This window comes from Episyrphus balteatus, chromosome 4 (genome assembly GCF_945859705.1).
Source record: "Episyrphus balteatus chromosome 4, idEpiBalt1.1, whole genome shotgun sequence".
NCBI lineage: Eukaryota > Metazoa > Arthropoda > Insecta > Diptera > Syrphidae > Episyrphus > Episyrphus balteatus.
In genome coordinates this window covers 18,764,986-18,773,303 of record NC_079137.1, presented here as the reverse complement: position 1 = coordinate 18,773,303, position 8,318 = coordinate 18,764,986, and the positions used below count along the sequence as shown (strand labels likewise).

The window sequence follows — 8,318 nt, the reverse complement described above, 5'->3', positions numbered from 1 at the left end:
TAAGTTGTTATTGCTTTTGACTTTGCCAAATGCCAAACGTCAAAACCTTATTACCCCATTTTGTAAGAAGGCGGCTCTAATGATCATACCTTGTCTTTTTATACCATGACAGCAGACGGACTATCATTATCTCAAGGGCACTGCGGATGTTGGTGTAGTGTGGCCTATTCCCTCCCAACCATGGAAATCCGCGGCCATGTTTGGATTCCCCCAAGATGGTGGATGATCGGTTTCAGATCATACCACCCTTACCGCAACTCAGCTACCATTGGCACCCCTGTAAATTCTCTTCAAAAAAACATAGTTTCATTGACGTGAAACTACAACAAAACACCAAACAAATTAATTATTATTGACAATTAGCGTCATGAAAGTTTAATAATGAATAAAAAAAAATTAAGTAATTTAAAGAAAAACTAACAAAATAAATTAAATTAACAAAAAAAGGAACATTACATTTAAACAAAAAAAAAATATCTAAAAAAAGAGGAAACAAATGCGACGAAAAACCTTTCCTTTGAGTCAGGAACTAAACAAAAAAAGGATACCCTTTCGGTATTTTATTTAGGTTAAGAAAATAACACGTCCCAGGATTCCCTACCCCTAGAGAGCTCTTTAAAGGTATACATCCCCCTAGGAAAACAAGAAACAACCTTTTTTTCGCGTTGACCCTCTATAGGAACTAGATTTTTCTCACTCACACGTTAGGATTAAATTAGAAAATGAATAATAAATACTAAATAAATTTAAAATTTGACGCAAAAAAAAAATGGATTTTTAATAAATAACGGACAATCACAAACACATACTTTCATTTTCTGTTTCTTTCTGTTTTTTTTTTGTTGTTGTTTTAATTTCAGCTTGGTTTTCTTTGGTTTTATTCGTATAATCATCGTGGTTCTATATGTTGTTTAGTTTTGGTCTTTTTTTTATTTTCTATCACTCACTGTTACTTGTTTTTCTTTTTGGTTTCTTTTTCAGGTGGCGGAGCCCCAAGTTTTTGGGCGGTTGGGGTCCTATTCCTGTATTTGAAAAAGATCCATTCTCGTTGCTCCTCGTTAAAAACCTGACAAATTTGCTGCCCGTAGTCATTGGGTTGGCCGAGAACGAGTTGGGCTTCAGTGGGCCAGAACAAACAAAAAAAAACTGCATCAATAAAAAAATCGGGCGGCCCAGCACTAACGTGCTTTATGGTGGACCCGCCGAAAATTAACCTAAAACTTTTCAAATTTTAAACTAAATTTTATTAAAAAAGATTTCTTATCCGAACTCACCACTTTTAATTTATCATTATTTAATTTTAATTTTTTTTGTATCCCTTCGGATATGAAAATCGATCGGGATTCTTTCACATTTATTACACTTTTAGAATAACTGAAACAAAAAAACAAACTAATTTTTAAGATCCTTCTTTAATTTTTTTTTCAATTTAAATCACGCACTCTTCTTATTATCTGTACTGTATGAAACCACGATCGTATTTGATTTGACAAGAGCTAAATATTCAGATTTACTGTCACAACAACAAAAAACCCAGGTCCCGTAAAATCTCAGGCAAAACTATATAAAAAAAACTCGAATGATTCTCCTATAACTGGACGACATCATCCGATCCACATCTTCAATAATAAAAAAAAAACAACAACAAACCTACAAATAATGCTAAAAATGTACAAGTATTATGTTTTTGTATTATCCTGCCTTAGTATGAGTGATTAAACTCTAGTTTATGTAATTTCCCTTTCTTCCTCCAAATTCGTAGTTAACGGAGGTACATGTTCGTACATAATTCCATAAAATAATTGGATGTAACCTTTCACCCACAGGTGGTTTGCAGGATTTAAGGGGTGGCTACAATGGTCCTCTTTTCCTTGATAAACATTAACCCAAAATACGATCGAAACACGAACTAGCCCTTCAAGCATGAAAACCGAGCTCAGAAAAGACACAGAAAAGCCGCCGTGGGACCCATTTCGTAGTCGAGGTCGGAGCCGATTCGGACCGAGGGCGGACTCGTTTGCTTGAAGGGAGTCCAAATGTTAAACTCGATCCACCATGTAAACGCTAACGTAGTACCTCTTGATCTTTTATTTTCTTATCGCTGTCAATCTGTCATTCTCATTCATTTAAATTTCATCATCAATGGTAAACAATAAATTCTTATTTTTATTATTTTATTTTAGCCCTATCATTATTTACTATTACTATACTAAAAATCCTTTTTCTCTTTTTCAGCTTCGATTTACTACCACCGGGGGCACTCAAAATGAGGAATTTCGTTAAAAAAAAAAATGGTAAGTGTTGGTTTGTTTACATTTTTTTTGTAAATTTTATTTATCCCTTTTCCCATTCTAGGTCATGATTGCATCGGATGGAGAAGTTCCCCAGGCGTCCGTAACAACATTTGGCTTTGCTCGATTTCATCCCTCTTCGAAAGAGGGCATTAGCTTTTTTAAAAGCAATCAGGTTTATTGTGGTTGGGTGTTTTTTGAAGATTTGCCAAGTTTTCATTTTCTGTTCCCTTAGGGCTTTTAAAGTAGGGCTCCACCATGGGACTTGTTTTTTTGTTGTTATTGGATGACTTTGAAGTATTGAGTGGTTGGCGGCATATCGAATGCCTTTTTGAAACAAGGCGGCTTCTTTATTGACATTAGTTGATAAGTCCTTGTTTAAGAACCAACTCTCGACGCTTGATTGAAATTTGTTCCAGTCCGCCAAGTCCGTTTTGAATTTAGGATTTATGTGTTATTGGTAAAGATGCAAAAGCACAATGTGTCTCCTGAAGAGATATGGCACATGGCGATTGATCTTTAATTAATATACTAAGCTCATAGAAATTGTTAATATAGCCTTGTATATTCCATTGGAGAGCTTTGAATGAATAGTAAGATTGGGGGTAGTTAGAGTTTGGTGTGTTGTTAATATTTATGTGACTCCGCTGCCCTGGGGCTGGACCATCAGAGTCCCTGGAGGGACTCAGATGGTTCAATCCCAGACCAGCAGAGTCTTGTTTTGGAAAAATTTTATTGCTGTTTTTAAATGTCGGTTATGGAGGGTTTTACGGCTATGGAGGGTTTTACGAAATGGTTTTTTGTTGGTGCAGGTATCATGTGTAAAGAGGGATTGTCGTTAAAAATTTGCCAAGCTTCACGTACTGTACAACGCCGCGTAGATTTAATTTTATTAACTGACTTGTGTCGCAGAAAAGAGGGGCAGGCAGGATGAGGATCGTAGGAAGTATGGGATTCATCCTTACAGTTAACACTATAAACTCTAGTACAGGCGTGTCAAACTCAATGGCTTTCACGGGCCAAAATAGCAGGGTCTACATTTCTATGGGCCGCAAAAAAAAAGAAACAGTTAGAATTTGTATGAAATAGATTTATTATTACGAACAAGAACAATAAATGTAGTAATATTAATGTTTTCTGCCTGACACTTTGCATCTCTTTTCTTCTAATATCTTCTCTACTTGTGGTGAAAATTTAGTAGAAGTTATTTCTTTTAAAATAGACCCCAGGTTTAGATCTGTTATTCTGGATCTAACAGGTGACTTATTTCAAGTGAAAACAGCTGCTCGCATCGATAAGTGCTTCCAAACATACAAATGATTTCATATGTCAATTTTCTATTTAAACAAAGTGAAAAAATAATGAAAATTATTTTCTATTTATTTAAAATCTGCTATTAGATACTTGTAAAATTCAGGCATCCCAACTTCGTCGAATTTAGATCTTAAAACGGAGTGACACTGAATTTCGATTACCTCGTACCTACATTTGCAAGTGATTAGGTACTGATTCTATATTTATAAATCCGTCTCAAAAAGAGATTTAAAAATGACCGATTTTTTGGGAAAAATTAGCGACTTTTTTTCATTGGAATTTATTTAAGGAAAAGTAGCGACTGCAAGTCGACTTCAGATCAAATTTTTGGTTGTTTGGAATTATATCTTATATATATATATATATATATCTTTTTTTTTACAAATAAACAATTTCAGAGCTTTTCCGCAAAAATTCATTTCGAATGAAACAAATCGTATGGGGCTTTTTTACAGCTTTCCCATTGGTCAATCTGCGCTCTAGAAAAGATAAACAATTATTTTCTCCAATGCTATAATTACAGCAAAAAAAAAAGCTTTTTTCAATACAAAAAATTTTTGTTGGCCTTTTCACCATGAAGAACTCATATTCCCTGGAAATTCTCCATTGCGATTGTCAAGTGACATAAATCGCAAAAAAGTGAAAAACTTTCTTACAGCCATTCCTCTCGTAACGGGTGTGTGCATGTGCAGTGTTGAAATGGAGAAATTCAAAACAATTTCATTGGATTCCCCGGTTTGTTTGTGTTCATTATAGACATTTAAATTTTATTTTTTAAACAAAAATTGAATGTAAAAAAATTGAAAATGCAAGTTGTCCTAAGTTAAGCTTGGGCCGCAGAAATATACGATGTGGGCCGCATGCGGCCCGCAAGTTTGACATGCCTGCTCTAGTACATTCATCATGTGGCGGGGGTAGGCAACATTCTTTACACATCTGTGATTTGTGCACCATTTTTTTGTGTGTCCTAATTTTTGACAATGAAGGCACCGCATTGGATTCGCTACGTAGGTACTCATCGACTTTACAGTTCAAATATCCGATTTGTATGTCTGTTGGACGCCGAACTTCGATAACTTTATGTTCTTTGAGTTCTTTGAGGAGTTCCTCTTCAGATATATTTATAATGAGTTTGGAATATATTCTTCCTTGAACAGAATTGAGCGATGTGTGGGATAATATTTTCACTGGGATTGATTAGGAACTGTTCTGCCACGGAAAGACATGAGACTTTGACCAAGAGGTCGCCCGAGCGCATGGGTTTAACCTCTAAAATTTCTTTTGATATGTATTCCATACCGCGATTTATTTGGAAGGGGTTATAGGACGCGAGAGGCTTAAAGTTGTCACCGTTTTTTTTCCAATCCCGAGATTATAATAAAGCGAGGTATATTATCATCGTTGATAATATATAGTAGAGATGCCGCGAACATTGATTTGGCCGAATACCGAATATTCGGCCACGCTCCTCGGCCGAATACCGAATATTCGGCCAAGGACACAGAAAAAAAACGTTGGTAGTTTCAAAAATTGTATACTTTGTCTCAAGAATAGATGTGGCTTAAAAAATCCCAACAACATCGTATTGTAACGATGAATAGCTGAACTACTTTTAAGATAAAAAAAATCAAAATTATTGGCAGACTAAAAAAATGTGAAAACAAAAAAATATAATTATAATTTAAGAAATTTACAAATTTGGCATATGGCAGCAATCCTCTAGCCCCTTTTTTTTAAATATGACCTTTCTTTTCTCGGCCTTATAAACGCCCGCGTTCTCGCTAATTTCCCTTCCTATATAGAGCTCTGTATACTAGTCTATAGCGGTTTTTATATACTCTAAAAAGTACCAATTTCGCCCACGAAGACGGAAAAGGTAATTCGTGGTTTTAATGCCCTACGACACCACTTAAAAACTTTTACTTTTTAATATCACTCAAAACCTAGTTGCCACTAATTTTAAAAACAAAAAAAAATCATTGAACAAAAAGAATTGAAAATTTAAAGAAATTTTAAATATACGTACATTATAACAGTACACATAAAAAGGTAATATCTTCCGAACTGAAATTGGTCGCCAAATTGTCAAAACATGACAATTTGGCGACCAATGTCAGCTTCCGTAATTCTTATTTTTTGTATTTACCGACGAAAAACGCACAAAAACCGAAAAACCACGCACACCACTAATTTTTTAACATTAATTTACCATTTTCCATTTTAATTTATAATTTTTTCAAATGACATTTTATAAATTAAAACAAAAACAAATTTCCTGTTTACTGCGATTGAAATGTAAAAACTAAAGGCCGACCTGACAGATTGGTGCCCATTTTTGTCAAACAAATTTTGACAAGGTTCGGAAGATATTACCTTATTATGTGTTCTGTGGTACATTATATCAATTAAGACAAATATAAAAAAAAAAACACAATATCACGCCAGTAAAAATTCGTACATACGTTTTAGTTTTAGTTCAAATTTACTTTTTTTTATGTATTGGCCAAAAGCGAGGTTTTTTCACTCTTACAGAGCTACTCCAGCGCTACTTGGCTTTGAACACGAAGATATCTGAAGTCGTGGGCTAATATGTGAATTATTCATCAGCTTTCCCGTAATTCAGCACCACTATCTTTATGTAATTTGGCTTCGTACGATTATATCTATTTGCCAAATCGAATTTAATTCTCGATCCAGTTCGCAGCTTGAACTTCAATTTCCACTCGAGGGATTTCATAAAAATTTCGAAAAAAAAATCCTTCAAAAAGGATAAAACCTCGGCGGGCACGACCTTTTCTTTTCAGGTCATGTCTTAAATAACTTAAGAAATTATCACTTACCCTCTTTTTGAAAATTTTGTATTTATTTTTGAAATTCCTGTATTCAACGTTTTTTCTTTAATTCGCTCCTTAGAGTATGTAATTTTAATCGTTTCCGTCGGATACTACTATTTCGTTAAAAAAAAGGTATACAATTTGCCGCACTGCACTTTTTCTAACTTCCTATCTCGTAAGAAAAAACTTACCACTTTCAAATTTTCAAGGAAATATGCACTACTCTACACTATCTAATTGGAGGTTGAAACAGAAATGACCATCATGTAATGGTATACTCAACCCATGACCATCATGCTCTATTAGCTGTTTCATTAACATACATATGTCGTTTTCCAAAATTATGGGAGTGAATCACTCCTTTTTCGTGCAGTTTTGGAATTTGTTCACGAAGAATTTGACAAGTGGAGTGATTTGACGTTTGCTTTGCATGTGTTTGTAATACGAAATAATGAATTAAATAATAACACAATCTTTTAAATTCACTTTTAGTGATTTTTTACAATACTTTATTGAATTTTTTTGTAAATAAATATAATTTCCTTCACAAAAAAAAAGTTAAAACAACCACCCAACAATTTGACAAGCAGTCCATGAAGTCAAATGTAGAAGTATTGGTAATCACTCCGTCACTCCTTCAAAATTTTGGGAGTGAAGAATTCACTCCAAAAATTCACTCCTTTTTCAATTTTGGAATTCGAAATCCTCTATCGTCTACAAATTAAATTATTGAAATGGGTTCTAGACTCAAATTATCGAATCCACAAACCTTATTCTTGAATTTACCCTGGTAGTCATTATGGTAGCTAGTCTACGATCTCATAAGATCGTAGACAGATTCGTACCTACTCGGCTTCACTTTTGAACGCATTCATATTTATTTTGCATTTTATTTCTTGCTCCGCGTGGAAAGTTTCGCTTTTGTAAATTTCTAAAAAAAATCATTTTTGTGTCATCATCAACAATAAAAATTAATCAAACTGGTAAGTAAAAATTAATTTATCATTTTTTTATTGATTATTTAACTCCCTTTCTTAATTTTTGCAGGTAAAGCTAAAGGAATATGGAACCAGAGCTCGAGCAAGATTACTTCCCACCGACATTAAAGGATTTAGGTTCATTCAGTTTAAGGAGCCTCCTATGCGAACCCCAACGCCCCGGATACTCAAAAACAAATAAAAAAAATGTAAAACAAAACAAAATCCACGAAATACATATATAATTCTTAAAAAAAAAATGAAATCGGATTATTGTCATCGATTGTTCATCGCCAGTGTTCATATCGAACAGACTCAAGATGTTTCCAAAGTTCCTTAACTGGAACCCTTTTAAGAAATTTAGCACCAAGGTTAGTGCATAGATTTGGGTGCAACAGCTGCCCTCCTATATGAATGAATCATGTCATTTCCACATTGTATATATATTCTTATAGTACTCTCATGAAGTAGAATTTTCTGTTTTGAGTCGCCACCGCTGGGGTCGCTAGTTTATTTTATGTTTGAACCTTATGCAGAAAATTGAAGTGCAGATCTACCAAAAGATGTCGCTAAAGTATTTTCATGGGTTGATAGTACTATAGAAATATATATACAATGATTTCCAATCCATCGTTGCCTTAATTTCATATGTAGTGTCGCATCCGGACACAAGAACTATGTTTCTGTCATTGCAGATTCTTTTAGTTCTTGTATCCACAGCTACATACAATATCTAAAACTTAATCATATGAAGATTTAAGGTGTCCGTAACAAAACATTTCTAAAAGGATATATATTGTAACGATGAATTACTGAACTACTTTTAAGATAAAAGTCTGAACACACTACCTACTACTGCAAAGGTAGAAATGTGAACGGACCTTTAATAATCAAGAAACTAC

The 8,318-nt window shown here is 34.1% G+C and overlaps 1 long non-coding RNA gene across 1 annotated transcript; it reads left to right on the top strand.

Annotated features, from left to right (window-relative positions):
• The first annotated feature begins 2,151 nt into the window (after positions 1 to 2,151).
• On the top strand, positions 2,152 to 3,983 carry LOC129918634 (uncharacterized). Its single transcript, XR_008772977.1, has 2 exons — positions 2,152 to 2,294; positions 2,356 to 3,983. It is a non-coding gene; the product is annotated as an uncharacterized LOC129918634 (long non-coding RNA).
• The last annotated feature ends 4,335 nt before the right edge of the window (positions 3,984 to 8,318 follow it).